This window comes from Silurus meridionalis, chromosome 16 (assembly GCF_014805685.1).
Source record: "Silurus meridionalis isolate SWU-2019-XX chromosome 16, ASM1480568v1, whole genome shotgun sequence".
Taxonomy (NCBI): domain Eukaryota; kingdom Metazoa; phylum Chordata; class Actinopteri; order Siluriformes; family Siluridae; genus Silurus; species Silurus meridionalis.
In genome coordinates this window covers 15,391,133-15,414,096 of record NC_060899.1, presented here as the reverse complement: position 1 = coordinate 15,414,096, position 22,964 = coordinate 15,391,133, and the positions used below count along the sequence as shown (strand labels likewise).

General features: G+C 40.1%; 1 pseudogene; it reads right to left on the bottom strand.

The window, feature by feature from the left end:
* Position 1: 1 nt before the first annotated feature.
* LOC124398604 lies at positions 2 to 18,952 on the bottom strand (annotated as a pseudogene).
* Between the last annotated feature and the right edge of the window lie 4,012 nt (positions 18,953 to 22,964).

The following is a 22,964-nucleotide window of genomic DNA, read 5'->3' as shown; positions in this document are numbered from 1 at the left end:
ATTTATATAAAAAATACTTCTTTAATGAAACTGAATGCATTTCTGTGTCGAACACAAAATTCTGGAGGTTTTTTTTTTTTGGTACCGTTTTTAAAACAAATGACATTTTGTAGAATTATTACATTTTTGTCATATTTTAAAACAACAAAACTTTAAACAGAACCGTTACCAATAAATAAATATACAGTATAAACAACAATTAACGCATGATGATAACTAAAATGACACATTGTGCCAGAATTTCTGGGCTTGACAAAGCACCTAAACTCACAAACACGAGTATGTATTAAAATTACATATAAAATGAAAGCATCTGTGATGCCTAAATTCACGTTTCATTAGATTTAGAGTTTATCACGCTTGCAGACAGGAGGATTTCTAGTAGTATACTGTATGTAGTTCGGCCTAGAACCAGTAGGGGGCAGCATAAGGAATTGTTTACATTTAAAAAAACGATTTTTTTAAAATAATGGATGATTGTTAAACAAACGATTTAAATCACACACTTTAAACAAGTACAAATTGAACATATTGTTTAACAAGGCTTCCTGTTTGAAGTTCACTTTTTGGCTCCTCTGGGGGGCTTTGGATCGGTAAGAACGGTTCTGCTCCTCCCTGGAATCCTCCAGGACACAACATTCTCCTTAGTAGGACAATGTTTTTGGAAATGTAGGAAACCTAACGAAGTTCTAGGATTAGAGTTAGAATGAATACAATGCTATGATGTGCAATTGCTGTCTTTAGCCAGTTTGTTCCAAGGAATGAAGCATTTCAGGTTACTTCTCCTTGACCATGATGTCAGCAACACCATGGACCTGTGTGAGCTGCTGACAGTCCAGCGAGGCCAACAGCTTCCTCTGACCAGGCAAGGTTGGAACGAAACTCTCGGTCAGCATGGCGGTCGCCAGACCTCCTACGTCACTGTGGACAAAATCAAAATGCAAATGATGAATGAATTGTTCATCAAATGTAAAAGCAATGAAGGTAAACTGGAATATTAAGTGATATTTGATGAAGCTCTTAAATTGTTTCTTAAAGAGCCACCAGGAAGAAACAAATTTACCCATAGGAGATCTCTCGGATGTTCTGCAAGCCCAAGCCTTCGATGCGGAACTTCACCTTTTTTAGGATTTGCGGTAGAGGATTCTTGAAGGTGATTGTAGCTGCCATTTTTTTACCAACTACAGCGTCCCCTACAGGCTGTACAGGAAAATAAAGATATCTTTTTTTAATAATCGTTTTATATAAATTTGTAACTGATAGAATGAGATCAAAAAAACTAAAAAAAAAAGGTTTGCCCTACAGAGTGTCTATTTAAAGCATCGTACTCAAGCATCAAATGGCGAAAAAGAAATTTCAACAAACGTATATGTAGTCCAGCATAGGACTAATGTCACACTTTAGGGCAATCAGAAATCCCTGGAGGACTTACTGTGATTATAATGTCCGGCGTGCGGAGGCGGAAGTTGAACTGGGTGGCTAGAACCTGCCTGGTCTCACTGACTCGGCCAGATAGGGTGAGCTGCAGGGCCGCCTGGTCCACCAGGTCATTTTTGTACATGTCATACGGAAGAGTCCATTCCAGTGTCTGGACTGTAAAACGATCAAGCAAAAAAAGATGTTTGTTTGCAACTTTTAAAACTTGAGACTAATCTAGGTAGCCTGAGCTGGTCTCAGGGTTCGTTCCAACCCTTTTCTAAATCCCACATCCATGTCCCATTCTAGTCAAACATCCTATTAGAGTTATTCACAAGTCTACATTTTTGCCTTCAGCCCTTCCGAAAGGTCTGTTTTACATCCCAGTTTTCTGGATTTTCTGGATGAATAAATACTTTTGAATGTTAGGTTAGAGTTCTTCATTTGAGATGCATCTTATGACAGCAATCACAACGTCTGCAGGAGATACAGAGCTCGTTTAATGTCAATCTACATTAAATCCCCAAACATGGAACCCTGATAGACAGGGATATTTTGGCACTTAGGGTCCATCTACTTGTGATAAAAGCGTATCTATGAGAGTGAAAGGGAAAGTTTATAGGACTGTGGTGAGACCTGAGATGTTGTATGGATTAGAGACAGTGGCATTGAGTAAAAGACATGAGGTGGAGCTGGAGGTAGGAGAGCTGAAGATGTTGAGGTCTTCGTTGGGAGTGACGACGATGGACAGGATTAGAAATGAGTTTATTAGAGGGACAGCGCATGTAGGATGTTTTGGAGACAAGGTGAGGGAGGTGAGATTGAGATGGTTTGGACATGTGCAGAGGAGGGACATGGGGTATATCAGTAGGAGAATGCTGAGGATGAAGACACCAGGAAGGAGGAAAAAAGGAAGACCAAGGAGGAGGTTTATGGATGTGGTGAGGGAAGACATGCAGGTAGTTGGGTTGAAAGAGGCAGATGTAGAGGACAGGGGGGTATGGAGACGGATGATCCGCTGTGGCGCCCCCTAATGGGAGCAGCCGAAAGAAGAAGAAGAAGAAGAGGGTGATAAATGCGATCAATGCCAATCATATTGCCACTGCTTCTCCACAGGAGACTGACTGTTGCCTGTACATAAAACTCTATCTGTAGTACTGTATTGTCGCCCTGTTTTATTGAGAAGTGCGAATGGATGAATCTTTAGCCCTATTGTAAAACAATGGATTATCATCAGAACAAACAGCTACTTTATTATTTTTTTTACATACTCTCTCACCTTCATTTGGTTTAAGCTCCACCAGGATATCATCCTTTTTCATCACAGCCTTTTGCACTCCTGTGTAGTACATGACCGCCACCTGGCTATGGAGGATGGTACTGCGGATCTCCGAGCTCCGTTCTTTAAGATGATCGAGAGCGCTGCATCTTCTCCCATCCGAGGCCCTTCTCCTTTCATTGTGACCTCCAATGTGATGTCAGTGGCATCAGCGGCGGGGTATGTGTTAGGTCTGGAGCCGAAGCTAATAGCAGTTTCTACTGCAATTCGTTCCTCTTCGGAGCCTAATGGAAAATAAAGGAGTTCAAAAAAAGGTTACACTCAAAAGAAAACACGTCTGGTGTAACTGAGACAGTGTGCTGTGACCTTTACATGAATCCTTGTACAAAATCAATGAGTCTCATGAGCTGAAAGTAACTGAAGGGAAGTGTGGATTTTTCAACATATACGCATCACGAAAAAACATTCATTTCTATATTATTAGTAGTAGATGCGCTAAACTTTTATTATTTAGAAAGCGACCAATAATTTGTGACTCTTTTCTCAGCACCGCCGCTGCTACGTGAATACGACGTATCGCAACACTACCGAGGCCGAGGCGTGGCGTGTCCTGAAAGTCACATAGAATACAGATTAACATGGCAGAGGTAGAGCTGGAGACAGAACTGAAAAAGAATGTCTGGTTTTATTTCCTCTTTTTCTTTTTGCACTGTAGGAGGCGTGTGCGTGAAAGGGGTCATGTGCTAGAAGTCAGAAGGCATTTAAGTAAAGTGATGATGTCTGAACCAAAGAAATAAATTTGTATCAGTACCATATTGAATTTCAGAGCTTCGTATTTTTTCCATTGCTTCGTGTTGCATCATGTTGAACCGAATCAAAAATCGGATCACACTACGTCGTAATGGGGGGGAATTATATGGCATCACGTCGGTAGCTTCCTCATATGTATCATTAATGTCTCGCATCGTTGGCTACGTATCGCTACTATGTAGTGTGTATGTGTATGTGTAGGTGACGTGTGTGTTGAGGATTGTCACCTTCTGGGTGTTTGTAGAGGTGAGTAATATCTTCTCTCATGTCAGAGCCAACTGCCTTGGTGCTGATGCAGTGGCCTACCACGTTCTTCTCACAATAGATCTGAGAGAAGGTTCCATCAGTGTTCCTTTGCCAGTAGATCTTATCACTGTTCACCTACAAAATCCACAGTATGCAATCGGTGAAAACATTCAACCCATAATATTTTCATTACCAAGCTGTTGATATAAACACTATTGGAATAAAAGTATTGGGACACCTGACCACCATATGTGGTTCTTCCTTAAACAGTTACCACAAAGTTGGAGACACACAATTCTTTGGATGCGAGGGAATGACATTTTTCCTTCACTTGAACTAGGAGACCCAAATCGGTTTCAGCATGGCAGTGCACCCATGCACAAAGCCAGCTCCATGAAGGTCTGCTTTACATGGATTGGAGTGGAAAACTCCTCACTAGTACCAAATGTTCAAGAAAAAAAAAGCTTTTCTCTTCTTGGGGCTCCAAAATCTAGAGGAACATCGTCCCAGAAGAGTGGAGGCAACTATAAGAGCAAATGCGGATTAAATGTGGAAAGGTATGTTCAGAAAACACATACCGATCTTATGCTCAGGTGTCCACAAACCTTTATTCATATCTTGTATTAGATCTTAGTATATTATGACTATGTTTAATGCAGGATTTTCAGTTCCAGATGTTTTTCTAATATTTCTGTACTGCACTGCAGTTTTGCTAACCTCGGCAAAAACGAAGTGTGCGTCGTGTTTAAGATAGACCTGCCCGTCACGGATAGCTGTCACCGAGGCAGGGCCACAGCAATATGAGCCCTGACTTGTTTCTTGAGGTGTGGCATCCACAGCTTGCCAACCTCCCATGCCAACCGGCAGATCAGGCCGGGCCATCCAGGATTCGTTCCATACATGAAAATTCCTGTATACATAAAGAGAAAGAGAGGAAGGGAATCAGTAAACAAAGTTGGGGGTGAAACTTTTGTTACGGCTTCACTTTTTTGTGCATGTTTAGACTTTTCACCTTAAGGGGGATACGTTCTTACTTGCTGAGCGTTTGACAACAGAGCAGGTCTCAAGTAGGAGCAAAGGGGAATAGTAGTTACTTTGGTTACATGATGATGTTTAGGTCTAACAACAAGCCTTTTATTACTCATGAGCCTGATATCACTTATGTTTTTGTTTGATGAGTTCAGTACAAAGAGGGCCTTTGGTATAGTACACAAACATGTAGTTGAGTTAAAGTAGAGATTCACCAGACAGAATCGCCGTTCAGCGCCATGATCGGCTCCATGTTTTCGTCCAAAAAGATGTCGTTTGTCAGGGAAATGTCTGTATCGTGGGCTGAGCTGAAGTTCGTGACGCTGCGGGTGGGGATGCCTAAACACCTGAGAACTGAGGATCGGAAGAATATTACACCGTAATTAGTGCAGCACTCAATACAATAAACTCTAAACAACGCACAAATGCTTTCTGGACCCTTACCTGTGGTGGTGACCCCTGAGAAGACCCAGCATTGGCCGTATTTGACAGGCACGCCTCCGCTATTGTGGTACTGCTTCAGAATGTCCACGCTGCCACTCCATGCGGTTGGGGACGTCCCATCTGTGTAGATGCCAGACCAATTGCCTTCCAGTACACCTTGGTCGTCTGGAGAGTTGACCTAGCACCAGGAATGGTTTAGAAGGTTACGCCTAGTCCACAAGTTACAGGGTGTATTGTTCAGGGTGTTACTTGTTACTTGAATACGACGTGTTAACTTGATTTCAGGAACTGAAATTCTACGAAGACGAAAGTGTGCTCAAACTATAGTTTGAAAATAACTTCAAAATTACTCAGTTCCTCTTTTGTTTCAAGGTATACATAGTTGTATGTGTGTGTGTGTGTGTGTGTGTGTGTGTGTGTGTGGTGAATTAAGCATGATTGATGGTGCATGCTGTTTTCTAATAACATCAATAACAGCAGTTTTCCACTAAAGACTTTCAATCTGTCTATACTACAGTAATTTAGTAACACTAACAATTTCTACTATCTGAAAATAGTATTGGGAGACCGGATTGTTCGAAAACTTGGTGGCACACAATTGTATCTTTTCATGTTTTATAATTACCCAAACCTGTTCCAGCACGACTATGCCCCTGAGCGCAAATCCATCTTCTTGAAGATGGGTTGAATGTTCACGGCAGATCTCCTGCTATAGAGCTATAAACCCTATTGAAAACCTTTGGGATGAATGTGAATGCTGACTGCACCCCAGGAACCTCCTCACATCCTCACCTACATCAATACCTGACTTTACTAACACCCTTGGGTGTGAGTGAGCACAAACCTTAACAAAATGTTGTGGAACACCTTCCCAGAAAAGTTTTATTTTATATATATATATATATATATATATATATATATATATATATATATATATATATATATACACACACACACTATAAAATAGACATCTAGATGTCAACACTTTCTGACCAATCAGATTGGAGAATCCTCCAGAGCAGTGGTATAGGTTATGTACGTGTATGTACACGTTATGTATCTGCTAATTGATAGTAATAGCCACTTACCATGGCTGAAACAAGTCTGACAATGTTAACAGGATCTCCCCACCCCGAAGCAGGGGTTTGGCTCTTCTCCAGTAGAAACAGACATGCTGCCAGAATCCCACTAGCAAACTGCACACAGGATGATACACATTTACAGTCAGACTCTATAACGAGATGTTTGCCAATAGTACATTTTTCTGACTATGTGCAACAATTACACAATATTATTGTTATAGGAAATATAGTTGTAATGTGTCAGAAGAAACAACACCGTTCATATCTACTATGGACAATGTTCTGGATATCTAACGTCCACCACGACATGACACTTTCATGGGTTTTTTTTGCTGTTTGTTTAATTGTATAAGGAAATGAAAACTCACAAATCAACCATTTTTTTGGCTTTTCACTAACTAATATGTATTGGATTTGACGATTAGTGCATCTTTGAGACTATTACTGAAATCATATTGGAATTAATGACTTGTAATGGAGTAGGTTTTTCAGTAAGAGATCTATACTTTTATCCAAGTATGATTTTTAGCTACTCTTTACACCTCTGAGGTTAATACCTGTCCAAAGTTCCAGGTTCTTTCTCCAATCTGACACTCAGTACCGTAGTAGATCCTCCCCACATCGTTCAGAACGTATTCATTCCTATTCTTCTCATCATCCATATACACCAAGTCACCTGAGACAGAGAGAGATACAGGGAGAAGGAAATAGAATTCAGCATATGCTATAATCTCTTCATATTTCTTGAATTCCTGTTAGTTTTAGCATTGGACTAAAGCTAAGCTTGGAATAGGCATTTATAGATGTTGAGTCCTTTCTCTCACAGTTCTTACCTACACACCAGGGGTTAAACAGCATGTAGATGTCGTTTTCAGGGTTATAGGTTGAAGTGCTATTCCCGTTCGGAGTCTGAGTTGCCACTGTGAGCTTGTATTGACCGATGGCAGCAGTCGGCAGGGAGTTGACTGCCAGTTTGATTTTGTTGCCTTTCTTGTCAACAATCTTAGCTTCCCAGCAATTTTCCTCCAGCTCCTCAACTAAAGGAACAATCACTAGAGTGCCCTTCGATACCAATGGGTTAAGACCTGTATAACACACACACACACACACACACACACACACACACACACACACACACACATTAATCATAAATGTATAGAAACGAAGACCCTTATTGCTCAGCTGTATAACTGCATAACCCAAAAATCACTCTGATAAGGATGTAAGTTCTTAAATTAAGTATATAGCCTCTGTAAAACGTAACCACTGTCTGATTAAGGGTGAAATAGAGACTCACCCAGTTTGAGCTCGAGGTGTAGTTTGTCCGTATTGTGGTTGAAAGGTCGTGAGAGCTCGATCCACATGTCAAACGTCTGCCCTCGTCGGATGATGAGGTTCTCGCTAAGGTAATGGTCCGTGTGATGGCTGGTGCGGTTCCCATCTTTTTTGGATTTGATGAGGTCTATAGAGGACACCGTTAACAGATTTTCTGGAAGAGAGAGAAAACGAGTCGTTCGTATCTGAAAACAATGGAAAGGAAGTGGTGTTTAGCAGTATGAGCTACAGTGTATGGAGAAAAGTATTGGGACACTTGACTTTTCAAGCCAGATGTGATTCTGCTGCAAACTTTTACCATAAATCTGTAGGCACACAATGTATCGGACCTACTGATCACCTTTGGGATGAAAGTGAATGCTGACTGCACCCCAGGCCTCCTCAACTGATCTTCATCAGTACCTACATCAGGGAAGGTGGAAACTTAGTGGTTGAGGCAATGGACTTGGATCCGAAGGTCATAAGTTCAAATCCCAGCCACACTAAGCTTCCACTCTTGGGCCCCCTGAGCAAGGCCCTTAATCCTCAACTATATGAAAGAGATAATTGTAAGTCGATCTTTATTGCCAAATGTACAATGTAACCTGAATTTATAATTTCACAGAAGAGTGAAGTAGCAAATGGGGACAATAGTAAGGAATGGGATGAATCTTATGCTCAAGCGTCCAAAACTTTTGTTCATACAGTGTACATCTCCCATGGTGCACTGCACCTCAGCACCTCACCATTTGTTTCTACTGTCTCTACAATTTTTACTGGTTGCTTTTCTTTCTTATCCTCCGGTTCTACAATGAGCTCATGGTCTTCGTTGCTGGCTTGACGACAACAGCATGGACATATTTTCCGAAACCACCTTTGACACGGCCTTTCCTTTTTTTCATTATTCGTCACTGGCACCAGATCCTCCGTCGATGATTCTACTTCGAATAGTGTGACACCTGGTAGGCGACCGACCTGATTCCTAGTGTTTTCATTAGGCATACTGTAAATGACAAAAACAAACAAAAAAACCTATAAAAATCACACAGATATAAAGCGTGTCAGTGGAAAAGACGGTTCTGTGAATGGAGCTAAGAATTTTCTGTTTACTAAAACAAATTTCGATCACAGATTTAATAGTGGTGTAGTGTATTTAATATACACACTAGTTCTAAAACACGCCAACAGATGGCAGCACAAGGCTGCACGCAGAGTCACAGGGAGCACCGACCCTCAGAAGTCAGTGTGCCAAAAGACATTGTCTTGCGAACATCAGGAGCTGAGCAACTCGGGCTATTCTGAACACGTGCGTTACCACGACTGCTTTTTCGACCACGTGTCACAGAACTCTCCTCACACGTGAGTTTCTCACTGGAAACAACATGACCTCACTTCCTCACCCACACTACTCCTGCAGACTCTCTTCCTGAAGATGAAGATGAAAGCTGCAAGATCGGCGTTTTGACACCAGATCCAGCGAGAAGGTACTTGACACGCTTCGGAAAGAAGACTTTCAGGACACATTCCAGAAAAAAAAAAGTCACGTTCTGTTGTCTGAGTTTCACCACAGCGATGTGTAAGTCATGCTGCTGGGAGAAAAGGAAGCAAACAAGTCGTAATAAAAACCAGCATTCATGATTTATCACATGTTCATAATCGGTCACAGGAATGTGGATCTTGTGACTGCGAAGCGACAGTCGGTCGACATTGCACTAATTTCCTTATTATCTTTTTCCAAACCCTCAGGAGATCATTATTTCTCAATAACATTTTACTAGACTCTGAAATCCTTTCTGAAAAAACAAACAAGCAATAAGAACCAACACTGAATTCCGAATGGTTTCCACTAAAAATACAATGGAAACCCATTACCTTTTACATTGTGTGTTTGTGTACATCATTATCAATATTTTAATCTGGATACTTAGTGGTCCTAATGGTCTCTATTGGTGTCCAGTTCCAGCATGTGACCTAGAAAGGTTCCCAAATGTGCTCTGTTGGTGCTATATCCAGATATAACATGCCATTAATAGAAGGCAGCAAATTTCCAGTAAAGACCCACAAAGCCCATTACAGCTTCCATTGAAACCAATACAATTGGCAATTTTTAAGCAATAAATTGTGCACGTTATTTTAATTGTTCTTATATATTTCTTTATTTTGACAGCTACATCTCTACAGCATGGAACACTTTGTTATGAATTTGGTGTAAAATTCGAGTCATTTAAGTACAAAATTCCTCAACTGCCACACCTTTTGTCCTACATGTCACAAGTCGGCAAAAGAATGTACCTGTGTGTGAGAGCTGAGGCAGGTTGAGACACTACACACTGCTTTAGCTTGCAGTAGGTGTGTATGGTCCCAGAGACTCTTCACTCCTGTTTATGTGATATTATTCCCCAACATTCAATCGCTGAATTGTGAATGTGTGCATGTGGTGCATCTCCTCACTGACCCTGGTCTTTAAAGTGAGAGAATTCCAGCAAAACGTCTTTGGGTTTATATACAGTGTGTACAGTGCACACAGTTACACAAATCCTAAATGGAGGGAAGGGGTCTCCAGTGTCAGGGGTTTCAGAAAGTCTTGAAGAGCTTGAAGAATCTCTTAGAAATGTGACCAGGTGGGACTCGTAAATAGCCTGCTTTAGTGTGATAACAAGCGCCATCGTGATTATTGGATGCTTAATGTAATAATAAATGGATAAAAGTCTTAAATCATTATTACAGTGCAGTAGACGATGAATAAAACACTCTGGGACATGTTGTTCATGGAAAATCGAATTTCCTTAATCCTGTAATTGAATGTTTTTCTCTAGCAGCAGGACATGGAGTCTATTAGTCTGCACTTATAATACACTCAAACATTACAGATTCACCGTGTGAATACTCATGAAAACACATCCACTCTTTGTGAAAATCACGAAAGACAGTTCTTTGTAATAGAAATTGACATTCAATCAAAAACAGTAAATATTTAAATGAACTCTTACCTGAGTGTGTTTCTGAAATCTGGGGAAATCTGAGTTCAGCCCTCAAAACCTTCTCGTCTGGTGCAGCCTGCTTTTCTTCTTCACTAACATGTCTGAAATATTTATATCCACACAGACACACACACGCCCACACACACACACACCCATTCATTCCTTCCTAGGATTTCTTCCAAAAAAAAAAAAAAAAAAAAAGATTTATTGTGAAATATCATTCTTTAAAACACATTTAATAACATCAGTCAATAAATCATGTTTGGTTAAGCTGTAATTTTGTAGTTTCATGTACACTTTTAGATTTTTAAGTATTAAAAAAAAATCTCTTTATACTTATTTTTCACTCATGTATTTTATCTCTTTAACTTTATTTATTTATTTATTTTTCATTTTTCTTAGTCTTTTACATTTGATTCCATAATTTTTTTTTTTTTTTTTTTAGCATGTATAATAACATAATAACATGCACTAATAAATAAGATGATCATTGTTGTTTTTGTCAGTTTCAGTGAGGGAATTATGATTCAACATCTGTAATATTTAACAAAAGTTCCCTAAAAAAAAAAAGTATTTCCATGTAAAAAAAAAACAAGACGAATTAAAGATCACACGGCAAATCTAAATTCTCAAATAGGTTTTTTTTAAAAACGTATTTCTCAATAAAAATATACTTAAAAATAAAGAGTTTAATTCAACTTTGAATCAATATGGAATGGAATTTCTGGAATTCAATTTTCGAACTAAAATCTGTCAAATCGGAATTTTTTATATTCGATTGTGAAATTCCCGGGCTTCTACGCTGCAAAGTAATGAAAAGTGAAGAAAAGAGTAAAGAAGGAGTGAAAGGGAAAGTTTATAAGACGGTGATGAGACCTGAGGTGTTTTATTTTTTATTGACAAAAAGACAGGAGGTGAAGCAGGAGGTGGCAGATTTGAAGACGCTGCTATTTTATCATAGGAACCAGGATAGACAGGGTTAGAAATGAGTTAATTAGGAAAACCATGCATGTAGGACGTTTTGGAGACAAGATGAGAGAGAAGCAATTGAGATAGTTTGGTCATGTGAAGAGGAGGGGCATGGGGTAGAAGAATGCTGGGGATGGAGTTGGAAGGCCATGGGTTTATGGATGTGGAGGAAGACATGCAGGTTTGAAACATGCAGATGTAGAAGACAGTGATATGGAGACAGATGTTCAGCTGTGGAGTCTCATAAAAAGAGCAGCTGAAAGAAGATTTTTGGATCAGATTTTGATAATATTTTCTTCATTTGCACTGATTTGTTTGAGCTCATCGTTAGTTAAAACTCATGTATGACTTTCACTGATCTGGTGTCGAAATTCAGTTACGCCTTATCCCTCGAAGCACTCCCTGATGTAGGTGTATGACATCATACAGGTTCTCAGAGCTGAAATGTAGTAACATCATGAGGTAATAAAGTGCGGTTCATCGTTTCCAGTGACGTGAGTTAACCGAGGTGAATGATGAGAAACAAATCTTTACTAAAGATGAGATCTACTCACACCATGCACAGGCTCGTCTATGTGTCACTCCAACACTCACGTCTACAATAACGTCAGCGAGCGATTTCATTATTTATACACGTTTCACAATCAGTCAATGAAATCCTGATGTAGGTGAAGGGTGAGGAGGTCTGGGGTGCAGTCAGCGCTGCAGTCATCTCAAAGGTGTTCAATTGGGTTGGAGCTTTATAGCAGGAGATCTTTGTGCATTGTGGAACAGGTTTGGGTCTGCTAGTTCGCGTGAAAGAACATCCAGAGATGTTACATTTGTGGGGTTAAAAATTTGTGGTAACATTTCAGCCAGGACCCACATATGGCTGGAAAAGTCAGGTGTCCCAATATATTTAAACTAGCTCCAGGTTCATAAAAGTGCATTTCGGAAATTGCAATTATTTTGATATAAACGCTTCTATGATAAAGCACTAATCCAGTACATCTTCATTTCCTCCACATTCCAGACGTGATTGATCTTAATGCTGTGAAGATGAAGTGGTAATGAAATGTGCTTAGACAACAAAAATCCCCAGCATTGACTTGTGTAGCCTCAGACATCGATTTTTATTACTATAAAATATGGCATTAAGACCATGCGTAGGTATAAAATATACAAAATCATAGGTTCAGTATACAAAAATCGTACAAAATCATTACTGAGACGTTCGTGAAAATCATTGTGGGAAACCATAGAAATAAAATCCAGGTGAAAACGTGATTACATCATTTTTACTGACGTCGGCGGCGATGAAAGAAAAACACGGCCCCTCGGTGTCGCTGAAACATGCAGGGAACATGAGCATGCAGCTGTTTTTTTTTTGTTGTGTGACGCAATTCCAGCTTCATCTGCAGCGTAAAGTGTAGTCATGACCGTAGATCTCAAATGTGTGTTCTTTTTCGATTGAAGAACATTAAGAAATTTATATTTTACGGTGAATCATACGGGTTCGAGAACGTCAGATTGGATGGAATTCAAAGGGAAAACGCTTTTCCTCAAGAGAGGAAACACTGAAAAATGTGCATTTGATGTGTAACTTTAATGGGATTTTCATATTAAAGTATTTTACGTATTTTTTAATATTACGGCCCAGTTGGTCGGTATGAATGTATAAATGATTGTAGGATTATGAAATTGCCATAGAGATCAAATTTTAGCCTTAATATAAAGAAATCTGTTACGTTACATAGTCAATATCTAAGACTCATGTTAAAATAATCAAGTTGTTATATTTAAACCTAAAACATCATTATTATGAGAATACAGCAATACATACACTTATGCACGTTTGTGTGTGTGTGTGTGTGTGTGTGTGTGTGTGTGTGTGTGTGTGTGTGTGTGTGTGTGTGTGTTTGAAGGTAAATGTACAAATCAGAGAACAGTCCCTTTCTTTTTTTCTGCTTTATTTGAGCCATCATTTAGTAAAACCCATATATAAAACCCCATCAAATTAAAATGTTCATTTCTTGATCTAAAACCACTTTGGAATTATCCAGAACCCAAATATCGCATGTGTAACTTTCCCTTTAAGCAGATCAACAGCTGAGAAAAGACACAGTATATAAGGTATACCACAGGTACCTGTGACTAGTGTTCCTGATTCTTTCTTCTGTTTGGATCTGCCTGATTCTTCACAAGAAACTACCTCTGCATGGAGTTCTCTTCAATTGAAGACCATGAAATTACTGAGCAACTCAAAAACTTTGAGGATTGATTTGGACTGTAATTATTATGAACAGTCTGCTACAATGTGCTCAGGACCACTGGTTGCTTGAACATTTCTGGATTTCAGCACCAATCACTGAACACCTCATCAATGATGAGTCTGAATCCTCTCAATTTTTCTTCCTCATGAAATCTCCGGGAGTTTTCCCCTTACCAGAGTAACCACTGGGTCGCTCATTGGGGCTCAACTGACAATTATAAGGAAGAAAATTGAATTGAATTGAGTATATAAATGAGTATATAATTGAATATATAATTGAGTATATAAATGAGTATATAATTGAATATATAATGGTCTTGACACTCCTGAGTCTTCACATCTACTGGACCAAGATGTCAGTGACACCATGCACCTTTGCGAGCTGCTGGCAGTCCATTGAGACAAGAAGCTTCCGAGAACCAGGCAAGGTGGGTTTGAACTTCACTGTCAAGTTGATGGTCATCAGGCTGCCAATTTCACTGGGTTCAGAAAGAAAAGACTGGGTCACTTTTAAGTGCTAATCTGAATGATGTGTGGGCAAGCTTTTGAAATAAAACTGTACAAATGAACTAACTCTGGTAAATAAAAAAACATGTGGAGGTTTTACCCGTAGGAGACTCTTGTTGTGTTGAGCAAGCCCAAGCCGGTGATTATGAAAACGGTATTCTTCAGGACTTGTTGTAGGGGGTTCTTAAATGTGATTTTAACTGCTAGCTCTCTTCCCAGCACAGCATCCCCTAAAGGCTGTAAAAGAGAATTGCATGTGCGACAATGTTATAGTCTGTAGATTTTCCTAACAGAAATCTTCGCCTTGTGACTTTAAATCAGACTCCAACTTCAAATCAACCCGTTCACTGCGGTGTTCATGGTGCAGTAGTGATGTGCATCTCCATAACTGAGGCTGATGTGATTCGATGCAGAGCCAACGATACATTCAGTATGAAGCATCTACCAATCCAATGCGATACGATTCACCTCTATTACGATGCAGTGGGATCCAGATGATCTTTTCTTGTTCTGTGTGCAGGAAGATGCAGCTCTACCTCTGCCATGTTAATCTGTATTCTTTTTGGATTTCAGGTCTCTGCAGTTTTGTGAAAGGTCATATTCACGTAGCAGCAGCGGTGCTGAGAGAACGCGCTCAAGAAACTGTTTAGCGACGAGAAATCGATCTACATATCAAATATTGGCCACAAACTATTGGTCACTTTCTAAATAATAAAAGTATAGCGCACCTACTAATAATTATATAGAAATAAATAGTTTTTTACCAATGCAAATATGTTTACAGATACAAATGCCAACTGTATCCGATGCACACTTTTTTAAATCAATGCATCACATCACCAATGCGTTGAATCTCACCATCCCTACCGTTCAGTAAACACTCAGTTGCTTTTACCCATAAATAACTACAACTTGTATCTTGTTTGTTACTTGAATCTCGACCTATTTTACTTTACTTCTGATTCTAGTTTGCTCTATCGATATCCTTTTTGTTGTATGCCTGATCTTCCTTCACAGAATCTGAATCTTGTCTGCTGATTTTGTACCTTTATCTACACATTGATCAAAGCTCAAATGGGTTTATTTGAGGACTTACAGTAATGATGAAGCCTGGTGTTCGCAGACGGAAGTTAAACTGGGTGGCCAGAACCTGTTTGGTCTCAGTGACTTGTCCAGTTGCAGTGAGCATCAGTGCTGCCTGGTCCACCAGCTGGTCCTTGTACTTTTCATAAAGCAGAGGGTGATCAAGTTTACGTTCTACAGCAAGAAACAGAGGAAAGCAAGGCGAAGTTAATCTGTTCAGGTTACTTGTGTTGATCCAACATTTATATTAAGGTTTGCTCTGAGTGGTCTCCCACCTTCATTGGGTCTGAGACTCAGCGATATCTCATCGCGCTGCACAATGCTTTTCTGCACTCCAGTATAGTACATGACCGCCACCTGACAGTAAAGAACGATACTACGTCTCTCTAAGCTCCTGTTCTTCAAAATGATGGTCAGCTGAGCGTTTTGGCCTATCTGAAGCTCCTTCTTATTAATTTCAATGTTTAATGTGACGTCTTTGTCAACATCGCAGGAGTAGGTGTTTGGCCGCGAGCCGTAGCGGGAAGCGGTTTTCACCGCGGTTCGTTCTGCTTCAGATCCTAAGTGAATATCAGCAAAAGATTTTATTCACGGAAGCAAAAAATATTGGTGAAAAAAAGACAGAAGTTATTAAGTGTATGTAGTGTTTATACCCTCTGGGTGTTTGTAGAGGTGTGTGATGTCCTCTCTGCGATAGCAGCCAACTGCCTTGGTGCTAATCTTTTGTCCCACCACATTCTTCTCACAGGAGATCTGGGTGAAGGTGCCGTCCGGCTTTTTTTGCCAGTATATCCTGTCACTGTTCACCTACAAACCGACAGTCAACGGTTACTGAAGTCTTTGGAAACTTCTAGAAGCAGAAATTGCTTTTATTGCTGGATTCTACAGAGAACATTGCAGGGTTCCACCAGATTTAGAACTTGAAAATCTAAAAGATATAATTGAACAATTTGGCTTTACCTCAGCAAAGATGAATGCTGCATCATATTTGACATAGACAAGTCCTTCACGGATGGCTGACAAGGGGGCGGGGCCACAGCGGAATGTGCCCTGACTAGTCTCTTGGGGTGTTGCGTCTACAGCCTGCCAGCCCCCCATGCCAGATGGGAGGTCAGGGCGGGCCATCCAGCAGTCGTTCCATACGTGAAAATTCCTGCAGAGAGAATGAGAGCGTAAGAAAAAGATCAGAAACAATGCCTTAACCCCTAAGCTACCACCTGAGATGATGTAAAATGTCGGAAATCAGAATGGCGTGTTTGTACCAAATGGAATCGGTGCTGAGACTCTTAATCGGCCTCATATTCTCGTCAACATACACATCAGTGGTCAAGGAATTGTCTGTGTCGTGGGCAGAGCTGAAGTTTGTGACGCTGCGAGTGGGAATGCCCAAACACCTGAGAACTGGGATGGGGGGCGGTGTACAGAGAGACAGTTAGAGAGTGAGAAAAAGAGGATTGAGAGGCAGAAGAGAGCTATCATGAATGGTCAATGATGGTCAACCCTTACCTGTAGTGGTGATCCCTGAGAAGACCCAGCACTGGCCATATTTGACAGGCACTTTTTTATCATGGTACTGCATCAGAATGTCCACACTGCTATTCCATGCTGATGGGGAAGTTCCATCCGCATACATACCAGACCAGTTGCCTATCAGCACACCTTCATCGTCGTTACAATTGACCTGGAGGTGAGAGATCATCATTTCTTTTCCAGCATATACAATTCAGGATTGATACTGAGTCATTGATGAACCTGTCATTTCCATCTCCACGCCTAACCGGTGCCTGCTGAAATCTGATTAGCGAATAGAAGCCAGGTGTTTTAAGTAATGAGGTAAACGTTAGGAAGTTTCTGAGGAAAAAAATCTTAATGTTTTGAGTAAGCAATGCTTCACCTCACTACAATTGATTGACATGTGATCATATCGTTTTTAAATGCTGACGTGTTTGATAATTACCAGGCACAAACAATCCAATTAAGGTATTCTACAGCTACATCTTCAGTATGCTTTATTCATGTGAAATGTACTTACTATGGCTGACACGACTCTGGTGATGTTCACGGGGTCTCCCCAACCAGAAGCAGGGGCTTGACTCTTCTTCAGTAGGAACAGACATGCTGCCAGAATCCCTTCATTAAACTTCACATTGCATAATACACCATTACACTCCAACATGTGCATATTCACATATACGAGAATATTATGATCAACTTTCATTAACTGATGATACTGTGATTGGTAGTAGGATGCAGAAGAGGATGTAAGAAATAAAGGGTAACACCTGTCCAAAGATCCACATCCTTTCCTCAATCTGATACGGGTTTCCCATGTAAATCGTCCCCATATCATTCAGAACATATTCTTTCCTCTCGTCCTCATTCCCCAGAAACACGGCGTCATCTAAAAGGGACGGACGGAGAGAAACCGAGTTGTTTTTAACTAATTTGTGTGCAGTTTACAGTTCAGATGAAGATCATATTATTTGCCCATGCTTACCCGGGCACCAGGGGTTAAACAGCAGGATGATATCACTTTCTGTCTTGAAAATGCTGCCTCCTGTTTTTATCTGGAGCTCATATTGTCCAATCAGAGCGTTCGATGGAGAGATGACGGACAGGGTGATCATATTGTTGGCTTGTAAGATGATTTTGGCCTCCCAGTAATTGCCCTGAAACCCGCTAACTAGAGGAACACTCACAAAGGTGCCTCTTGACAGGGGCACAGAGCCTGCAACATGCACACAGACACACACACACACACACACACACGCACACACACACACACACACACACACACACACACAGTATGGATAAACCCACAATGGCCATCAAGATAGTGTTAATTGCTTACTAATAATACAAACCAAGATTGAGAAGGAGCTGCAGTTGGTCAGTATTTGGCTTAAAAGCTCTTGAGAGCTCAATCTCGATCTCAAAGCTCTGCCCTCGACGAACGATAAGGTCATCGCTTTGGTAACGGTCCGTGTGATGTTCCGTGCGATTTCGACCTGTTTTGGATTGCAGGAGGTCTACAGAGAGCACTGATAAAGGACCTTCAACAGACAGAGAGCGAGAGAGAGAGAGTGGGTGGGCAAAAAGTGACAATTTGACAGTAGAAGTATACAGATTTTTTTAAATGTTTTGCGACTTTGCTGCTTCGAGACTCACCGCCCGGATACACCATCGATGGCGTGCCATAGAGGTCATCGATCACACCGCAATGCCCTGGGAAACGTCCAACAGTACACATGCTGGGGAAAATTACACAGCAAGCCATAGTGATGAAAAGTTGAAGGATTTCTGTCTGATTAACAATTATTTAAATGTTTTGATTGTATATGCATTTTCAATCAAGGTCCATCATTAGCTCTCTGGTATCACGGAAAAACTCATGCATTTAAATTGACTAAATTGAATTCAATCAACAAGCATAATAAAGCATGTGTAAAGGGTCGGTCTTACCTGCTTCCTGTTCTTGGGTCTGACTGTATTTCTTGTTTACTGCAGCAAATAAAGCTGGAAGATACCTTTCACTGTAGATGATGTCTATATATACACACATACAGTACATACATATTCACAGACACACCCTTTAACTCCTCATCTCATCTTATCTCATCACCCTGTCAGATGTCCATCACTTGGAATAAGGGTGTCTCCCAAATGCCATCATGTAAATGAGTCGTGCAGACGTGTAAAGTTGTGGGTTTATATGCAGGTGCATCTCAATAAACTAGAATATATTAAAAAGTCGATTTATTTATACAAAAAGTGAAACTCGTACATTATATAGATTCATTGCACACAGACTGAAGTGTTTATTTCTTTAAATTGTGATGATTTTGGCTTACAGTTAATGAAAACCCAAAATTCAGTATCTCCGAAAATTAGAATATTGCAAAAAAGTTCAATATTGGAGCCTCGTGGTGTCTCACTCTGATCAACTCATTAAATCCCAACACCTGCAAAGGTTTCCTGAGCCTTTAAATGGTGTCTCAGTCTGGTTCAGGCTCCACAATCATGAAGAAGATAAATCATCTTTTTAATGATATTCTAATTTATTGAGATGCACCTGTATATATATTTATATACACACATAAAAAAGTACTTGGATCCATTAGTTCAGGTTTTAATTCGACTCTCGCTCACTGATTCACGAGTTATTAATGAGCATATCGCATTTTCCTAACACATTGCTGTGGGAGAATCTATTGATCAAAACTGCATCCAGTGATTTGAATAAATTTTAAGTTTATTTTAATGTCATTTACATATTCAAATCATTTTCATTTGCAGAGCATTTTTATTTAAATGAAAGTGAATTGAATGAGCAAATTGTCTCAAAAATGCTTTCCAGAGACAAAGCGGTTATAAAGTCGTATAAAAGACTTTATAGATAAATTATTATGTATAACTTCTGTGGTTAAAGGGTTGTTCCTTATGATTGTAAGTTTGGTCCTTAATGAGTGTCCCAGTGGCGACTGTGGTGACGTGAAGAACTCCCTAAAATGGCATCAAGAGGAACCAGACTCAAAAGGAAAATCCTTATCTGGATGGCACCGAATGTCCATTCATATATATATATATATATATATATATATATATATATATATATATATATATATATAATGGACATCAGACATATTTCTACACAGGATGCTTAAAAAACTGGCTTTTGATTTGCCGGTTCTCACTCACGCTTACACCAGGTGTAAAAGGAGACTCTCAGTCCCTCAACGTTTGTGAAGTAAATGCTAAGCGTTCCATGTGTTTGGGACATGAAAAGTTTTACTTTGGTTTTCACAGAAATACAGTAGTTCTTCTGTTTTTGTGATTGTCCATGAGATACACTCTATTTCCAAAAGTATTAAGTCACCTGCTCATAAGTACGGTATGTGATTTATGAGCATTGCATTCCACATTTAGTCCAAATTTGCACTTCTAATTCCCTCCACTCTTCTGGGAAGATGTTCCACTAGATTTTGGAGTGTGCTAATGGATATTTGTGTTGATCAGCCACACGGGTGTTAGTAATGTCAGGTGAGGAGATCTGGGGTGCAGTCAGCATTCATATGCATCCCAAAGGTGTTCAGTAGGGATGAGATCAGAGCTCTATAGCAGCAAGATCTTCCTCTCCAAAGCATGTACACCAGATCTTCATGCAGCTGGTTCACATCATTTGGAGAGCAAGATCTTGAGAATAGTGAACTTGAACACTCTGAACACTGAAGCCATGCGTAAACTTGTCTATGTGGTCTGAAATCAATCACGTATGTTGGCGATGTCAAAGAGTCCCGCATCATCTCAATGATTGCATTCGTTTGAAAATAATCGCAGTGAAATGTTTTTGCTCTTAAAACAATAAACATTTTGTGCGACCCTCATCAGTTATGGTCATTTGGTTTTGACAGTAAAAAAAAATGTCGAATTTCTTCATTTTCTAGATAGGCGTTGACACATTCCCAGATTGCAGCCTTAACAGTAATCATCTGGTGTTCTTACTTCCCTGACCTTCAGCTCAGTCTGTAACCTGATTAACGGTGGTGCCATCTTAAACTGCAGAAAAGAAATCTAGAAAAAACAAAAACAGAATTCTGCCACAAAAAACAGAACAAGAATCACCTTTTCATAATCATTATGATGCTCTTATTATTATTATTTCAGCTTTTCCCATTAGGGGTCGCCACTCGCCTCTTTTTCTCCTTCCTGGTGTCTCCATCCTCAGTGTTCTCCTACTGATATACCCCATGTCCCTCCTCTGCACATGTCCAAACCATCTCAATCTCACCTCCCTCACCTCGTCTCCAAAACGTCCTACATGCGCTGTCCCTCTAATAAACTCATTTCTAATCCTGTCCATCGTCGTTACTTCTAACGAAAACCTCAACATCTTCAGCTCTGCTACCTCCAGCTCCACCTCCTGTCTTGTCCAGAGCGATGTGCAAAAGTGCATACATTCATCATCTCCAGCAGAAGCATCGAAATCAACCTCATAAAAATGACCTCCCTGGTTTTTACGTGAGTCTTTTAAACTCTTGCAACGAAAACGCAAAAAGTATACAGGGTTCGTGAGAAGGCTTGATTGTTTTGAACTGTGCTGAAAAAACAGCTATTAAATCCAATTTATCAGAACTTGGGCAGGTCAAATCAGGTTTCTTTACCAGGAACTTGTTCCAAAGCCCATCAACAGTGCAGAGAGACAAAACCTGGCAGTTCTGCTTGTTGATTGTTAGAGAGAACTTCTGGAGTTATAAAATATGGATAAATGTTTGCAGAAACCTGACATTCTATTCCACAATAGTCTTGACTTTACTAGGAAGATGTTCTACTAGATATTGGAGTGTGCTTGTGGAGATTCAGCTACAAGGGTGTTAGTAAAGTCAGGTGAGGTGAGGTGAGGGGGTCACATGTGCAGTCAGAGTTCACATTCATTCCAAAGGTGTTCAGTAGGGTTGGAGCTCTATAACAGATCTTCCACTCTAACCCTTGTAACGCATGTCTTCATGGAGATGGCTTTGTGCATGGGGGCATTGTCATGTTGGGATGTCATGTTGAGTCCTATATGTGGTAACAATGCTGGGAAAGTGTCACATACGGGTGGAAAAGTCAGTTGACGCTGTACTTTTTTTCATAGACTGAAGACTGAAAGCTGTGGAACGCACGTCCAGCACACCTACGAAGCATCACTGTGATCTGAGTGTTTTTAAATCGCAGTTAAAAACACATTTATTCATACAAGCTTTTACCACGTAGCCTCTGATTCGACTGCTATTTTATGCACATTGTGTTTGTTATATTTTGTTGTCTATTGATGTTACTGGAAAGCACCTTGTGCTCCTTTTGATTGTTTTAAGGCGCTCTATAAATACAATTTGATTGATTGATTGATTGAAGATTATTCAAATTGTTGCACAATATTCTTCTAACTTGCACAACTCAAATCTAAATGGAAACCAAAATTACTCTTGCTTTGCTGCGTGAGAGATTGTGGCATCGCTGTCAGTCATGTTCATTGGACTTTGACTCAAATGTCAGATTTCTGGATAACACATCAGACAGGCTGTCTCCTCCCTTTGTCTCGTACCATCTCACCTGCCTTGAACTGAACCATTATTATTACTTATCAACAAAGATAATAGGCAGAGAAGCATATCAAATCTTGCCAAAACATTCGAGGAATATGATCTATAATGTAGATCTTTATGATAGAGATGATAGTCAAAGATTTTGGTTGTAAATATGGAATAATCAAAATCACTTCCAGTGCAAAGGCATCCTGCTTCCAATTCCAGTGCAGAACCTGGTATATACATATATATATTTACCGAAAGCATTGAAATTCAATATGACACAAGCAAGCAGGCTGACAAAAAGTGGTGGAATTAAAAAAAAAAATCCATAAAAGCAGCACAGGAGTGGCTAAGAGTCTGCTCTGTGAATGTCCTAAAGTGGCTTAGCCAGAGCCCTGCCCTCTGGAAAGACCCGAAAGTCTCCACTGACGCTCCCCATCCAACCTGACCCGGCTTATGAGGATTTGCCATGCAGAATGTTAG